Source organism: Bufo bufo, chromosome 1 (assembly GCF_905171765.1).
Source record: "Bufo bufo chromosome 1, aBufBuf1.1, whole genome shotgun sequence".
NCBI classification, from domain to species: domain Eukaryota; kingdom Metazoa; phylum Chordata; class Amphibia; order Anura; family Bufonidae; genus Bufo; species Bufo bufo.
In genome coordinates this window covers 429,507,188-429,519,444 of record NC_053389.1, presented here as the reverse complement: position 1 = coordinate 429,519,444, position 12,257 = coordinate 429,507,188, and the positions used below count along the sequence as shown (strand labels likewise).

The 12,257-nt window shown below is 38.4% G+C and overlaps 1 non-coding gene across 1 annotated transcript; it reads left to right on the top strand.

Annotated features, from left to right (window-relative positions):
- Positions 1 to 8,338: 8,338 nt before the first annotated feature.
- Positions 8,339 to 8,424, top strand: LOC120987500. The gene has a single exon (XR_005776096.1). It is a non-coding gene; the product is annotated as a small nucleolar RNA SNORD71 (small nucleolar RNA).
- Positions 8,425 to 12,257: the final 3,833 nt, after the last annotated feature.

The following is a 12,257-nucleotide window of genomic DNA, read 5'->3' as shown; positions in this document are numbered from 1 at the left end:
CGGAAGGACACCACTACTCAATGTGACACGTGCCCCGATCATCCGGGCCTCTGCATTATCAATTGCTTCAGGGAGTATCACACTTCCATGGAGTACTAAATTTTTATAATCCCCAACAGTCCACAAGAGAACATAAAAAACTATGGCTCTCAGACTTTGGAGACACGGAAACAATTTTTTTTCCCCAAAAAAATATTAGTTTTAGAGCAGGCATCCTCAAACTGCGGCCCTCCAGATGTTGTAAAACTATAACTCCCAGCATGCCCAGACAACCTACAGCCATCAGCAGGGCATGGTGGGAATTGTAGTTTTACAACATCTGGAGGGCCGCAGTTTTTAGGATGCCTGCTTAGTGTCTCCAAAGTCTGAGAGCCATACATATTGGGCATCGTCGCGTGCGTAAAAGTCGTCGCTATAAAAATAACTTTTGACCAAACGCCTCGGATGAACGGTGTTAAAAATATAAAATAAAAACGGTGCCAAAACACCCATTTTTGGGCAAAATTTCCATTTGAATCCTTTTTGCCGGTAATAAAGCAAGGGTTAACAGCCAAACAAAACTCAATATTTATGGCCCTGATTCTGTAGTTTGCAGAAACACCCCATATGTGGTCGTAAATGGCTATATAGCCGCACGGCAGGGCATAGAACGAAGGGAACTCCATACGGTTTCTGGAAGGCAGATTTTGATGGACAGTTTTTTTTTTGACACCATGTTCCATTAGAAGCCCCCCCTGATGTAGCCTAGACTAGAAACTCCAAAAACCCCATCTAAGAAACTACACCCCTCAAGGTATTCAAAAGTTACTTTACAAACTATGTTAACCCTTTAGGTGTTCCACAAAACTAAATAGCGAATGTAGAAACAATTTTTAATTTTTTTTTGTTACATTGCCTCAAAAAAGAGTAATGAAGAGCAACTAAAAATCATATTTACCCCTAAAATAGTCCCAAAACAACAACCACCTGATCCCGTAGTTTCCTAGATGGGGTCACTTTTATGGAGTTTCTACTCTAGGGGTGCATCAGGGGGCTTGAAAGGGTACATGATGTAAATAAACCAGTCCAGCAAAATCTGCCTTCCAAAAACCATATGACGTTCCCCTTCTTCTATGTCCTGCCGTTTAGCCAAATAGTAGTTTACGACCACATATGGGGTGTTTCTGCAAACTACAGAATCAGGGCAACCCATTTTAAGTTTTGTTTGGCAGTTAACTCTTGTTTTACTCCTGGAATAAATTGATTATATTGGAAAATTTTCCAAAAAATAGAAATTTCTAAATTGTTTCTCCATCTGTCAATAACTCTTGTGGAACACCTAAAGGGTTAACAAAGTTTGTAAACCCAGTTTTGAATACCTTGAGGGGTGTACTTTCTTAGATGGAGTCACTTTTTTGAAATTTCTATTCTAGGGGTGCAACAGGGGGCTTCAAATGGGACATGGTATAAACAAAACCAGTCCTGCAAAATCTGCCTTCCAAAACCCATATGGTGTTCCCCTCCTTCTATGTGCTCCCGTTTGGCCAAACAGTAGTTTACGACCACATATGGGGTGTTTTTGCAAACTACAGAATCAGGGCAACCCATTTTGAGTTTTGTTTGGCAGTTAACCCCTGTTTTACTCCTGGAAAAAATTGATTATATTGGAAAATTTTCCAAAAAATTGAAATTTCTAAATTGTTTCTCCATCTGCCAATAACTCTTGTGGAGCACCTAAAGGGTTAACAAAGTTTGTAAACCCAGTTTTGAATACCTTGAGGGGTGTACTTTCTTAGATGGAGTCACTTTTTTGAAATTTCTATTCTAGGGGTGCAACAGGGGGCTTCAAATGGGACATGGTATAAACAAAACCAGTCCTGCAAAATCTGCCTTCCAAAACCCATATGGTGTTCCCCTCCTTCTATGTGCTCCCGTTTGGCCAAACAGTAGTTTACGACCACATATGGGGTGTTTTTGCAAACTACAGAATCAGGGCAACCCATTTTGAGTTTTGTTTGGCAGTTAACCCCTGTTTTACTCCTGGAAAAAATTGATTATATTGGAAAATTTTCCAAAAAATTGAAATTTCTAAATTGTTTCTCCATCTGCCAATAACTCTTGTGGAGCACCTAAAGGGTTAACAAAGTTTGTAAACCCAGTTTTGAATACCTTGAGGGGTGTACTTTCTTAGATGGAGTCACTTTTTTGAAATTTCTATTCTAGGGGTGCAACAGGGGGCTTCAAATGGGACATGGTATAAACAAAACCAGTCCTGCAAAATCTGCCTTCCAAAACCCATATGGTGTTCCCCTTCTTCTATGTGCTCCCGTTCGGCCAAACAGTAGTTTACGACCACATATGGGGTGTTTCTGCAAACTACAGAATCGGGGCAACCCATTTTGAGTTTTGTTTGGCAGTTAACCCTTGTTTTACTCCTGGAAAAAATTGATTATATTGGAAAATTTTCCAAAAAATGTAAATTTCAAAATTGTTTCTCCATCTGCCATTAACTCTTGTGGAAGACCTAAAGGGTTAATAAAGTTTGAAAAAACAGTTTTGAATACCTTGAGGGGTGTAGTTTCTAGAATGGGGTCATTTTTGGGAGGTTTCTATTATCTAAGCCTCACAATATGACTTCAAACCTGAACTGGTCCATAAAAAGTGGGATTTTGAAGATTTCTGAAAATTTCAAAATTTGCTTCTAAACTTCTAAGCCTTGTAACATCCCCAAAAAATAAAATATCATTCCCAAAATGCTGCAAACATGAAGTAGACATATGGGGAATGTAAAGTCATCACAATTTTTGGGGGTATTACTATGTATTACAGAGGTAGAGAAACTGAAACTTTGAAATTTGCTAATTTTTCAAAATTTTCGGTAAAAATTGTATTTTTTTATGCAAAAAAATTAACTTTTTTGACCCAATTTTAGCAGTGTCATGAAGTACAATATGTGACGAAAAAACAATCTCAGAATGGCCTGGGTAAGTCAAAGCGTTTTAAAGTTATGAGCACTTAAAGTGACACTGGTCAGATTTGCAAAAAATGGCCAAGTCCTTAAGGTGAAATAGGGCCGAGTCCTTAAGGGGTTAAAGTCCGCTTAGTTCAGCACAGCATAATTAATAGAACAGTCCGTTCAAAAATAAAGGTATTTTTACCCTGGGTTCTTTTTAGTCCGTGGTAGATTCCAGTCGGCTTTCCTGCCAAACTTTTCACATGTCCTCAGTTTCCAGCCCTGTTCACAGCCAGGCACAGCAGTCTGTCCACACTGTCCACACTGTCCACACTGTCCACACACTCCACACACTCCACACACTCCACACTGTCCACACTGTCCACACTGTCCACACTGTCCACACCCCCTCACTCACTTCCTTTTCCTCTTATCAGGAGAGTGAGTTAACCCTGTGGGTACCGGATCCTAGGTAGTGCTTTCTTAAAGGCACCACAACCCAAATAATGGTGATACATATCTGTCACTAAGGACCCAACCTTGGCGTCCTCTACAATATATATATACATATACATAACACCTCCATAATGAAAAACAACAAAAACAATCCCTCACACAACTCTGTTAATAGGAAAATAAAATATTTCTGGCTCTAAGAATATAGACACAGGATCAAAGATTTTTTTTGTTAAAAGCTATTTATTTAGTACAAAATTATATCAATTTGATATTTCCATAATTAGTACTATAAAAGTAAAATGTTTCTTATGCTGCACAGTGAACAAAAAAAAATTGAATTGTAAAAAACAATGGCAGAATTAGTTTTTTCCCTATTCCCCCTGAAAGAGTCAAGAAAAGTGGTCAATTAATGATATTTACACAAAAAAGGTTCCAGTAAAAAATTCATCTAGTTCTGTAAAATACAGTACAAGCTTTTACACGTCTATGTTGATGAAACATTTGCAATATTTTTGCTTTAGGAATATGGCAGCAATAATCACTGCATCTTTTTTCCCTAAAGTTATTCTTAACAATTTTGCAAAATATCTGGCTTTTCTTTTTTCATTTCACCAATAATATGCCAGTGAAAAATAAATAAAAAATATTGTCCCTTCTGTAGCGGTAAGCGCAAAGAGATAACACTCCTATATAGATAGGGATCCCACTGTTATTTTACTGCGCTGTGAGAGGTAGATGCTATCTTTTAGTAAAATAGTAGATATAGCATTGGGATGACAGTATGACAGCTCTGTTGTTCTCTTGATAGGTCTAGATAAAGATGCTCACAGAAGAGTTGCATTCATTAGTGTAATGTGTGTTGCTCTAATTGAGTCACACTCTTCCTCTTTGGTCAAAGTCCTGGTCTGATTGAGAAAGTTAAAGCGAGATTGTATGCCATGCTAAGGTTACTTTCACACTTGCGTTTGGTGCGGATCCATTATGGATCTGCACAGACGGATCCGCACCAATAATACAAACGTCTGCATCCGTTCAGAACGGATCCGTTTGTATTATCTTTAACATTGCCAAAACTGATCCGTCTTGAACACCATTGAAAGTCAATAGGGGGCGGATCCGTTTTGCATTGTGTCAGTGAAAACTGATCCGTCCCCATTGACTTACATTGTGTGTCAATCCATTTGCCTCCGCATCGTCAGGCAGACACCAAAACGCTGCAAGCAGCGTTTTGGTGTCCTCCTCCAGAACGGAATGGAGGCAGAACGGAGGCAAACTGATGCATTCTGAACAGATCTTTATCCATTCAGAATGCATTAGGGCAAAACTGATCCGTTTTGGACCGCTTGCGAGAGCCCTGAAACGGATCTCACAAGCGGAAACCAAAACGCCAGTGTGAAAGTAGCCTTAAAGTCCAAACAAAAAGGAAATAAAAGAGCCAGGTCAGGAATTAGGATACATGGAGTGACTTCAAATAAGACCATACAACCATTTTGTATTTAAAAAAAAAAAAACATAGAATACTCACCCCACCTGGGTATCATTACCCTTTTTGTTTATGAATATACTGCCATTGTGTTTTAGATAAAAGCACACATTGTAATATGGTACATATTACTACATAAAGAGCATAGCCAATACATACAACATCCAGTTAGAGCCAGAGATTGACCAGATACTTAATGCACATGGCATTATTTCATTGTCAGTATTTGCCCAGATAGTGTTGTACAAACAAAATCATAACCAAATAGTGGCATATTTTACCATTGTCCCTTGACATGACACTTTGTCTTTTGCCGATCAAGTATTAGTGTTTCTCTGAGCCTGACCCAGCAACAGAAGTATATGAATTCTGTAGCTGTCTTTCTGGATTTCACTAACATCTGGTGCAGATGGTAGTGAAATAAGTGTTTTTGGCAGATTTATTTGGCTATCTTTATGTGTTTGTGTGTGTACACTTTTACATGTATATCTCTTTACACGTGTATGTCTGTGTGTCTATGTTTTGTTAACATATGGGCATGTTTGTAGTTGTAGTTGTCCACATTTTAGTATGTACACATGTATGTTGTTTATGCGTATATACACTCATCTAAAGAATTATTAGGAACACCATATTAATACGGTGTTGGACCCCCTTTTGCCTTCAGAACTGCCTTAATTCTACGTGGCATTGATTCAACAAGGTGCTGATAGCATTCTTTAGAAATGTTGGCCCATATTGATAGGATAGCATCTTGCAGTTGATGGAGATTTGAGGGATGCACATCCAGGGCATGAAGCTCCCGTTCCACCACATCCCAAAGATGCTCTATTTAGTTGAGATCTGGTGACTGTGGGGGCCATTTTAGTACAGTGAACTCATTGTCATGTTCAAGAAACCAATTTGAAATGATTCGAGCTTTGTGACATGGTGCATTATCCTGCTGGAAGTAGCCATCAGAGGATGGATACATGTTCTCATTCTGTTTACGCCAAATTCGGACTCTACCATTTGAATGTCTTAACAGAAATCGAGACTCATCAGACCAGGCAACATTTTTCCAGTCTTCAACAGTCCAATTTTGGTGAGCTCGTGCAAATTGTAGCCTCTTTTTCCTATTTGTAGTGGAGATGAGTGGTACCCGGTGGGGTCTTCTGCTGTTGTAGCCCATCCGCCTCAAGGTTGTGCGTGTTGTGGCTTCACAAATGCTTTGCTGCATACCTCGGTTGTAACGAGTGGTTATTTCAGTCAACGTTGCTCTTCTATCAGCTTGAATCAGTCGGCCCATTCTCCTCTGACCTCTAGCATCCACAAGGCATTTTTGCCCACAGGACTGCCGCATACTGGATGTTTTTCCCTTTTCACACCATTCTTTGTAAACCCTAGAAATGGTTGTGCGTGAAAATCCCAGTAACTGAGCAGATTGTGAAATACTCAGACCGGCCCGTTTGGCACCAACAACCATGCCACGCTCAAAATTGCTTAAATCACCTTTCTTTCCCATTCTGACATTCAGTTTTGAGTTCAGGAGATTGTCTTGACCAGGAGCACACCCCTAAATGCATTGAAGCAACTGCCATGTGATTGGTTGACTAGATAATTGCATTAATGAGAAATAGAACAGGTGTTCCTAATAATTCTTTAGGTGAGTGTATATGTATATGTGTTTTGGGCTTTGATCTTGTACTTTGTGGCCATGGTTAAATTTGCTAAGGGGTCTGTAATCACTTGAACCACCCCTGGCTAATGGCAATAGAGTAAGCATTATACTGGTCACCACTTGGGTTACTTTTGATATTATAATATTTTGATGAATTTAACAGTGAAACTGCTTTTCTTTCAAAATGTTATTGATTTTGGAGAAGATGATTGGAGAACTATTCCATTTGTGTCTTTTATGACTGCCTACTGAAGTAACAGACCACACAATAGACCTTTACAATGGAAAATAACTTCTCCTATTGCATGCAAAAATAAAGGTCAAGCCACTTTAGCTAGTAATAAATATCTATTGTAAATTATATCAAAGTTACATGATAGGACATTTGGCAAATGAAGAGAAGTGACTGGTATCTAGCCAATGCTCTTTTATATGTAAATGCTCTTGTTATTTGTAATATTATCCTCATTGCAAAAGCACAGTGAGTTTTGCTTGGTTTATATTGGAAAGAAGTGTCAGTGCAACAGCCAAACGGCACATTTAGATATAGATTACAGCATTTTAATAACCGGAAAGATTAGGTTGAGATTTTGGCATGAGAATTCATTCTAATGGTTACTCATAAACCATAAAACCATTTAAACATCTGCCTAATATTTTGTAGGTCCAACTTCCAAAACAGGTCTAGTCCGTCAGGTCATGAACTCCAGAGCACTGTAATAGAGATGAGCAAATCCATTGAAGCAAGGGTGTTATATACCAATTATATATTTTCTATATAGTGCAGTTGGATAGTGCAGCATTTGTTTGCGGTTTAGCTGCGTTACCTCAGCTACAGATAGTGACAAACGCTATTGGACCAAATAAATTGAGTAAATGGTAACACTTTGGTTTATAGTGGTTCACCCCTCCTGTCACTATGGTAATGGTGCTCTGCTAAAAAGTGGTTCACCTGATCAATTTGTAATAATAAACTTGCATAATGGATTAGCAGGCACTCACCATCTGTATTTCATACATATATTAAGTTTATTTATAAAAGATAATTTATATGAACTGTAGGATAAAATCTGTCGTAAAGTATGATTAAAAAACATACAATATCAAATAAAACCTCAAATAAACATTAAACACGGACCTTAAGACATAAAATCTGGGAGATATACTAAAATGAGTAGCAATGAAGTCCATGCAGCGACACTGATTGTGAGTGTCGTAGTTTTGATTATTAACCCCTTCCCGACTGCAATCTGTATACATACGTGATAGCGGCACATGCCCCGTGCAGCTATCACGTCTATAAACGTCAAGACAGTTCTTTAATCCAAGCGCTGCAAAGCGCTTGGATTAAAGATTCTGCCCCTGCACTGCTGCTGTCACGGACAGCATACAGTTCAGTAATGCCGGCAAGGGACCAATCAGAGTGGCCCCTTGCCGACAATCGATCCGATTGGTTAGTCTGTGCAGACTAACCAATCGGATCGTGGCAGTGAAAAAATGCCAGTTTCAGGCTCTGATCTGCGCTCTGCAGATCACAGCCTGAAAGCAGGTAGTGTTCCTCATGCCCCCCGATCTGTGCCCCTCCAAGCCCTTGGTGCCCCTCTGTGCCCCCCCCTATCTGTGCCCCCCCGATCTGTGACCCTCTCCTGCCTCCTGCGCTCATCTCCTGCCTCCTGCCCTGATGCGGTCCGCCCCCTCCCCGCCCCATACATTAGTCCTGCCCCAGCCTCCCTCACCCTCAATGCTGGCGGCCGAATCACCCCCGACCCCCCCCTTTCCAGCGCTGCCCCCGATCCCCCTGCTGTGTGTGATGGCGGCGGCTCCATTCCTGAGCCGCCGCCATCAGCAGAGAGTGTCAGCTCTATGCTGACACTCTGCTGTAACCCCATAGATGCGCGGCAGCGGCATCCATGGGGTTAACAGAGGGAGGGGGCTCCCTCTCTCCACCATCGGGGCTGCTGCGCTGTGATTGCAGCGCCCGATGGTTGCCATGGCAACCGGACGCTTTCCAAAACGGTGTAAATAAAGCCATTTTTGTCACCTTACATCACAAAAAGTGCAACAGCAAGCGATCAAAAAGGCTAATGACCCCCAAAATTGTACCAATCAAACCGTCACCTCATCCCGCAAAAAATGATACCCTATTTAAGACAATCGCCCAAAAAATAAAAAAGCTATGGCTCTCAGACTTTGGAGACACTAAAACATCATTTTTTGGGTTTCAGAAATGCTATTATTGTGTAAAACTTAAATAAAAAAAGTATACATATTAGGTATTGCCACGTCCGTAATGATCTGCTCTATAAAACAAACCCTCAGATAAACGCTTTAAAAATAAATAAAAACTGTTCCAAAACAGCCAATTTTTTGGTCACCTTGCCCTATAAAGTGTAATAATGAATGATCAAAAAATCCTATGTACCCAAAAATGGTACCAATAAAAACCTCAACTCTTTCTGCAAAAAACGAGCCCCTGCACAAGACGATCGGCAAAAAATAAAAAACATATGGCGTTCAGAATATGGACACACAAAAACATAATTTCTTTTTCAAAAATGCTTCATTATGTAAAACTGAAACCAACCAACAAAGAAAGTAGACATATTTGATATCATTGTGTCCGTAACAACCTGCTCTATAAAAATAGCACATGATCTACCCTGTCAGATGAATCTTGTAAAAAAAATAAAAAATAAACGGTGCCAAAACAGCCATTTTTCGGTTACCTTGCCTCACAAAAAACTTAATATAGAGCAATTAAAAATCATATGTACCCCAAAATAGTACCAATAAAACTGGCACCTTATCCCCATGTTTCCAAAATAGGGTAACTTTTTGGGAGTTTCTACTGTAAGGGTGCATCAGGGGGGCTTTAAATGGGACAAGGCATCTAAAACCAGTCCAGCAAAATCTGCCTTCCAAAAACCATACGGCGTTCCTTTCCTTCTGCGCCCTGCCGTGCGCCCTTACATCAGTTTACGACCACATGTGGGGTGTTTCTGTAAACCGCAGAATCAGGGTAATAAATGTTGAGTTTTGTTTGGCTGTTAACCCTCAATGTGTTAAAGAATTTTTTTTAATAAAATGGAAAATTTGCCAAAAAAGTGAAATTTAGAAATGTCATCTCCATTTACCTTTAATTCTTGTGGAACACCTAAAGGGTTAACAATGTTTGTAAAATCAGTTTTGAGTTACTTGAGGGGTGTAGTTTCTACAATGGGGTCATTTATGGGGGGTTTCCACTTTGTAAGCGCCACAAAGTGACTTTAGACCTGAACTGGTCCTTAAAAAGTGGGTTTTGGAAATTTTCTTAAAAATTTTAAGAACTGCTTCTAAACTTCTAAGCCTTCCAACGCCCTAAAAAAATAAAATGACATTTCCAAAATGATGCCAACATAAAGTAGACATATGGGAAATGTTAAGTAATAAATATTTTATTAGGTATGACTTTCTGTTTTAGAAGCAGAGAAATGTTAATTTAGAAAAATGTGAATTTTTCTATTTTTTTGGTAAATTTGGGATTTTTTCATAAATAAAGGTGAAATATATTGACTCAAATTTTTGACTATCATGAAGTACAATATGTCACGAGAAAACAATTTCAGAATGGCTTGGATAAATAAAAGTGTTCCAAAGCTATTACAACATAAAGAGACGCATGTCAGATTTGTAAATTTTGACCTGGACACTGGGGCATCAATGACCCTTGGTCATGAAAGGGTTAAAGTCTTAGTATTGTGCACATTGATGGTATTAAATAAAAAAGTTCCTTAATAGTCACACATATGTTTGTTAGTATGATTATTCAGATCTGGTCCCAAAAAGTTGCATATATAGCTGTCCGGATATGTTGTAATTTTGCTGACAATATCTTGTCAGTCAGTCCACTGTTATGATAATATCTTTGTATGTTCTTATAATGAACAGATACAGTGTTGTCAGATGGAACACTTGAGCAGAGTAACTGAGCAAAGTAACTGACCGAATTTGGATCTGGATCGATGTTGCATACAGACATAAGGTATGACTCTTATCGGTAGTTAGTATCACTCGAATTAGTATTGTGAATTTGTGAGATGTTCGATTGTCTCTACTGACAAGAGACTTGGTTTCGCTTACTGAAGGGGCGTCCCACCTGCAGTACAGCTACTTACCCGAGCCAAGAGATTTTCCTCCTCTGTGTATTTCGCATTCAAAATCGGCGTCCCACGTGGTATGGTGTGTAGTCATGTGACTCGGCTTTGATCGTATGGCGGAGGCAGGAAAATTCTTATGTTTTCTTTGCTTCTATTTTCTTGACTTTTAGGGTGCGCTTTTTAATCCTGCAGGTCAAAAACTGGGTAGTTTGGATCCTTATCCACGACAGACGCGTTTCAAGGTCACCTTACCTCTTCATCAGTGGTTTTAAATAAAATCTAAACTACCTCCTTTTTATATATTATCAGTGGTTCCATCGAAAACCCGGTTTTAAGGGCATTGTAAACTGGTTAGGATTTTTGAATGTCACTTATGTTCGTGGTAAAAATAGATATATTTAAAATACAACATATACATTTTATCTTCGAAACATAATTTAAAAGAACATTGCAAGATGTAAGTTAAATAAATAAGTGGAAAAAACGATATAAAACGCATATGCGTTTTCATTGCGATTTACTTGCGTTTTTTCGTCAGCATTGTGTTTTTCGGTATTTAGTGTTATTAATGCTGCGAAAAACATATTCAATGTGTTCCATCTGGCTAAACCTATGTATTTTCTAAAAAATATGTGAATGAGTGAAATGTGTATATTATGGATACACAGATGGGACACAATATATGATTTTACAAGTTGCTTGTGCGTTTTCTATATTCTCTGTGTTTTCTTTGTGTTTACTAAGGTCTTCTTCATTAAACTATCCTTGGTTCTTTATAGACATAGTATTTTTTCTGTATAGCTAGCAATTACGGATGGAGTAGAGTTAACACTCCTGTTTTCTAAGATTTCTGAGTTGTGTTATCTAATCTAAGCAAACACCTTCAATTGCTTTTCAATGGCTCTTGTCTCAAGATAACGCCATGAGTTAAGAAATTTGAGTTAAGAGCTGGAGTGCTAACCCTGCTACATCTGTAGAATAGTAAATCTGTGCGATTTTAAATTGTCTTGTCTCATGGATCCTTTTTTCAGATAATACTTCACTAGTATAAAAATGATAAAATTGACATTGATAGACCTATTGTTAAAAAATGAAAAAAATGAAAAACCGCATGTGCATTTTCATTGCGATTTGCATGCGTTTTTTTGTTTTCTTTCTATTTCTTTGACATTTTATCCTTTTTATATGTTTATGTTGTTAGAAGGGACATTTTATCTATATTCTTTTTGTCCATCAGTATGTTGGATATTTAAGAGATAATAAAGCAATTGCTAAAACTATATGGATTTATGAAACTTATGCACGTTTTTTTTTTATCAAGCTGACAATCACCTGACAATCAACACAACACGAGAAGTGAAAAAATCAAATTTGTCCCGGTAGTGTGCAAAAAAAAAACGCACATAAGTTTCAGAAATCCATATAGTTTTAGCATTTGCTTTATTATTTCTTAAATATCCAACACACTGATGGACAAAAAGAATATAGATAACATGTCCTTTCTAACAACATAAACATATAAATAGGATAAAATGTCAAAGAAATACAAAGAAAACAAAAAACGCATGCAAATCGCAATGAAAATGC